Here is a 6,000-nt window from a genome sequence, read left to right as displayed (position 1 = left end):
ACATGAATCACACTGCACCAGTGTGTGTGTGTGTGGAAATGGATTGAGAAAAACTACTTTGGTGGAGGCTCAGAAGTTAGACACCATTTAAGGTAATTGTGGATATAGTAAGTGAATGAAATGAGGGAGACAGGAAAAGAGGAGAAAAAGCTAAATAAACAAACAGGGAAACAGGGAGGGAAAAGTAAAACTGTAAAGGGTAAGAGAAACTTTCAGATGAGCAAAAAGAAAGGAAAGGCCAGCTAAGCTAAGTAAGTATGTGGTGGAGAGATGGGAGAGAAAGAGAAATTGAGTTCTTTGTGCACTGTGAAGAGAGAGGCTATAGCAGCAAATTACAGAGGAACAGTCTGATGTGATAGGCCTGTGCTGCCACCTGAGGCCATGGTGATAACTCTGCCCATGCTGTTGCTGTGGACCATGTCTGTGGCCCTACTGCAGCAGAGGTCTGGGTGGATGTCCATGGCCCGTGTTACCATCACAGGCCATGGGGACATTCCTGGACTGGGTTGGCCATATTGATATCTGAGGACTATGCTGAGCTGGCCCTGTCACCTCTGATATGACACTCAGGAGAGTTGGCCCCATCAACTGGGCAGCAAGGGAGAACTGACCCTAGTTCATGCGTGAGGACAGCTGGAAGGCTGATGAACTCAGCTACCACCCAGTCCAGATGCAGGGCTTTGAGCTGCCTCACTCCAGCATCTACACCAGCTGAACATGTAAAGGGACTGGTCCTGTAGACCCAAAGCTGCAGGACTTCCATGACACAGGGCAACAACAGGATATTCAGAGGCATCCTGTGAGGATCTGGTATTGATAGTGCAGCAGAAGCCAGACGTCTCGAACCAGACTAAGCATTCATTGCAATGAACATTTGCAGGTAAAGGTGTGTGGACAAAAGGGTATACTGTGTCACACTCCGTGACACACTGCAGCTTCAACAGCAAGATGTTTTATTTATTCATTTTTTAATTTCCTTTTGTTGGAGAGGTTGCAAGGGTGAACGGTGGGTGGGAAGTGATGGGGAGATGAGTGAGACTGGGATGCATGATGTGAAATTCACAGGGAATCAATAAAAATATGAAAAAAGAGAAAAGAGCAAAAGGATTAGGAACTAAAAGGTAAACCAAAAACGATTTCCCCGTAGTGAAAAGCTCACAAACAAATTTAGACAGCTATAAGAAAAATAGAAACTAAAGGCATAAGGTTTTTACATTAACAGTGTAAAGTCAAAATACTAACGAAGTGTGTTGAATGGGAGCGGAGGGCAAGACAGAAGAATGAAGGGAATGTGAGAATACTGCTCCGAGACGGAGAGAAAAGCAGAAACTGTACCTGACGAATTTACGAGATGAGTAACAAAATACTTAAACAGTAAACGTTCTACTAAACACATAGCTTCACAAACTACAGGAGTCATATTGGAAATTTGTTTTTTATATCAGATTTATTGTGTGGAGGATAAGACGTGTCTTCGGACTTCTGTCCTTCCTTTGCCTGTTCTGTGGGGCGGGCCGAGTGCACCTGTGGGCTTCTGCCTGTCCTTTGCTTTATGCTAATGCCAAATCCATATTGGAGAAATGTCTGTTGTAGGCTTCAAAGTGGGAGTCTTCCTACTTTCTGTATCAGAGGTCTCTGCTGGCCACAGTAGGTATTGCAGTCCGTAAATTGGCCCTAGAAGTGTGGGAACCCCATGGTGTCTCCCAAGTGCAGCAGTCAGTGGTGTGGGAAACAGCAGGCAGAGCACTTATATTTGCATTTTTAAGACTTCTGAGCACCAATTTTCCAGCTAGAGAGCTACAGCCGTGGTTGTCAAGTGCTCTCCTAGAACTTGGAGTTCCCATGCTGGGTGTATCCAGAATTGGATCCATTTGCTTCCCTCGGGTTCAGAGATATCAAATTCCAGGGTAATTTGGGTTAGTGAAATGTGCACCTGGCCACAGAATGTGGGGCATTATCTCTCTTGTTCACTTTCCATCCAGAATCAGTCCTGACACCTGAATTCTACAATCCTGTAAGTGGGCAGTCTTCCTCTTGTGCACAAAAACTTCTCTGGGCCTTCCCTCACCTGAAGGCTATGTCAGGCCTAACTGAAGTTCCGTGACTTATGGATGTTTTTTGCTCTGATGCTCTTACTTGGTCTTAATGGCACTCCACAGGGTAGAATTCATGCCTTATACTAGAAACCTACCCAACTATCAGGACTAGGGAGGACATGGTTCTTAGAATCTACTACCACTACATTGATAGAACAACAATAGTTCCTAACTACAGTCTAACTCTTGTTAGATAAGTGTACCTAACACCCTCATCACAGACACTTCTGTTAGAGCAAATGGAGACCATTATAGAACAGCAAAGTCAGACATAGTGCAAAGATCAACAGCTTGGGGAGCCCAGACCCAGTGGATATAGCTGTATCCTGCATCTATGGTTCAGTGACATCACAGAAAGAGGAAATGGAAAGACTGTAAGAGCCACATAAGCAGGAAGTATGCCGTGAAACAGTCTGTCCTAGAAATGGCTGCATAAACAAGAAAGGAACGTTGGCAATATCACGGGACATAATTATGCAAGGGCCCAAAAAATAAAATAATGGGATCCAATGACTAAACAAAGAATTACAGGCTGCTGAGGACTGGGAGAGGGAGAATTAGCCTCTCCAAGGGATGAGCCCCCTTATTGGTCATACAGTACAAAGTGGTTAGCTCTTAAATCATATACATACAAACATGGGTGGACTCAGCATGTTATATTTATTATATACCTGTGTATATATTATGTATACACACACATCATATAAACACACACATAAACATACACACATACTCCGAGATACACACATACACACTGGGATCCTCATGCACAGACATGAGCATACCCAGGCAAGCACACATGCACATACCCATGTATGTAAAAATAAAAAGAGAATGTTAATTTGAAAGTAGGGGGCATGGGAGGGATTGAAGGGAGGGCACATGGAGGGGCTTGATAGAGGAAAAGGAAGGGGAAAGGTAATACAATTATATATTAATATTTATATTCATATTAGTTTTTTCTATTTTTACATATACTTTTATATAACTATATTTGTACTAGATTTAAAACACTGTAAAATTAAATGTTTTTTGTGGAGAGTATAAAAATTTGTTTTTTATCATTTATATCACATAAAAGAAATACTACTGGGTAATACGCTTACTGGGTAAATACAGACCAAATTACATTGTTATGATAGTAATAAAGCTTATAACTAGAAAAACATTTGATTAACTAGAGGTAAAATATAAAACACTTATCAGTATTTTTTTTGGAAAGGTACAGAGCCACTGATATAGAATCTCATCAAGAGTCAGGGAATTGATAATCTTAATTAATAAGACCTATACTGCATTCTTTAATGGGAATATTAAAGAATAACTGACATATCAAGCTGTCTTTTTTCAAACTTACAGATAAGGGAAATTACTACTAGAACACCAGAAAACTTGCTTTACTGAAGCACACTGTGATTTTGCTTTTAAGTTGAGAAAACTAAGTCTCAAGTATAACTAATAATATTTTGGAAAAAGCTGAGGGTGGATTTTATAAAATTAATACAGTTTCAGCATGACTACAGAAAAATCTGCAATAAAATAGAATGAAAAAATCAAATAATGACTATTAAATATAAAAGTATGATTTAACTTAGTGGGAAATGTGTGGATTATTCAGTTGTGCATATGTTGATTGCCCCTCTGAATAGTAATAAATTAGAATTTTTCATTCCACGTGCCTTATATCATAAATGGCTTGGATCTTATTTTTTCAACATATAAGTCTCCCTGTTCAAGTATCATACACAGTGCCTATACATAATTAACTTCTGACAATCTTGAGCTTAAATACTTTGTCTGCCCTCAGATGCACAGGCTCAGAGAAGAGCCTGTCACAGATCTGCTTAGGTAGGAATTACAGGATTCTGGTACCCATGGCCAATTCTGTATCATCTATAGTGCAGGCTGTCAAAGGACTGAAAGTATGTTTATTAGTTTCTTCTCACATTGGAGTGATAAAATATTCTGACAAAAGTGACTTGAACTGTGAATTGGAACTTAACCTCTAAGTTTATTTTGTCCATATAGGCTCAACCACAGCTATATAAATAGAAATATAAGTAATGGGTTAAAACACTTGCACTGCAGGGGAAAATTGTCAAGCCTGGAGGACATAAACAGCTTCTCTCTGTCAAAGCAGCAGCTTTTCTCTTCTGATGCCAGAGATTATGACATTTTACATTCAAGCAGACTGCAGACTATCTGCAGCATGTTTCCCAAAAGGCCATTGGTTTCGTTGATCAGAATCATTTTATTTACATTACTATTACTGAATGAAGAGGCTAGTTCATGAAGGAAGAAGGCTGCTGTCATTCGGCTATTTCTGTGTGCCATCCACAGGGATGTAATTTATCTGTTCCTGTGTGCTATTCACAGGGAGTTATTGTGCTATGTCAAGGTTGTATTTTTATCCTGTAGACTGACGGTGGGTATCTAGCATAGGAAGTCAGCCATACCCCTGTCAGATTTATGTCACAATCAAATGATTTATCTAGGGTGGCTTAGGCACTAATTGTTGCAGTATGGGAGAGACACTGTAAAACCCATAGGAAAAGATATCTTTTAATTTAGGCCAGAATGACCTCCGATGCATCCTTTAGCCAATGTTTCTGCTTGTTGTTTATGGAGTTAGGTAATGTTTAAAACTTACATCTTAAAGCAGATGATAAAAAGTAACCAAGATATGGTAATAAAATGTAAAAAGATAAAGAAGTATAAGATAAGCACTATAAAACAGTGAAATACAAGCCAAGAATTACTAAAATAGAAAGATTAGAGAGACATGATAGTGAGAACTGAAAGATGATAGAAAATCGTGAAAGAGCAAATATTAGCTACAAGAAGAAACTTAAGGCCTAGAATAGGGTGTAAATACCAAGAGTGTATGATAACAACGGTCAGAAGAATAAGAAAGGCAAAGCCCAGTTGTTAAATGGACCATCTGGGCTGAGGCTCTGGACAGTCCCCAGGCTTCAGCCTCCATTCTTGCTGGGAGTCTTCTCAGGCATCCCTGTTCCCCAGAGATGTCGTTTCACCAGAACAGGGGGAGTTTTGAACCATGAAGGTCCTTTCTTGTATTTCCGCAACATGAGCTCACCCCTGATTTACAGTCAGGCAGAGATTACCACGCTCTGCCTGTCCCTACAGTCTTTTAGCATATTCAAATATTTTCATATTTTTGTACTTGTTTATTTGGACAAAAAGAAATATTAAAATGAAAATCCCCTAAATTTTACACATAGCTATTCACTCGCATTTTCAAAATGAGTCACTCCACAGATGATGTTTCTTAGTTTGTAAATGCAATTTATTCTTATGTCAGCTAGGACTAATTTCTATGACAAAATTGAAAGACCTATTTTCATACAGAAAATTCTTAAAAATAACTCACCTCCTTCATTATCTGCCGTGTAATACGAGTGGCCTAGACCAGATTGATCAGTCTTACAGATAGTTTACAAATAGTTTTAGAAACACAACGGTTTTACCAAGATTTCAGTCTTTGCTTTTAACTGAATACAAACAAGTTTTCTTAAATTGATGTCACTGATAGGCATACTGAATATGCTTTTTCTTACAGTACATTCAGGTCACTTTAGTCCTTCAACTTGATATACTTATGGGCAGAATGATTTGATTTAAAGAGATACTTTTAAATAAACTTTCATCTTGATTTAATTCCTATTTGACTCTTGTGCTAAGACCAAGTTCTACAGCCTATTTGAATAGTACCAGATGCATACTGTAAAGTTATAGGTCATAATTATCACATCAAAATGACACATTAGAATAATTGTGATTTAAAAAGATTTTCTGCAGAAGAGGAGGTGAAAAGATTGTACCAGCCAGATGGGATGGAGGATAGCAAGGAATCAAGGCCTCCTAGATATAACAGGACTGAAGC

This window comes from Arvicanthis niloticus, chromosome 11 (genome assembly GCF_011762505.2).
Source record: "Arvicanthis niloticus isolate mArvNil1 chromosome 11, mArvNil1.pat.X, whole genome shotgun sequence".
NCBI classification, from domain to species: Eukaryota; Metazoa; Chordata; class Mammalia; order Rodentia; family Muridae; genus Arvicanthis; species Arvicanthis niloticus.
This window is presented reverse-complemented; position numbering follows the sequence as displayed.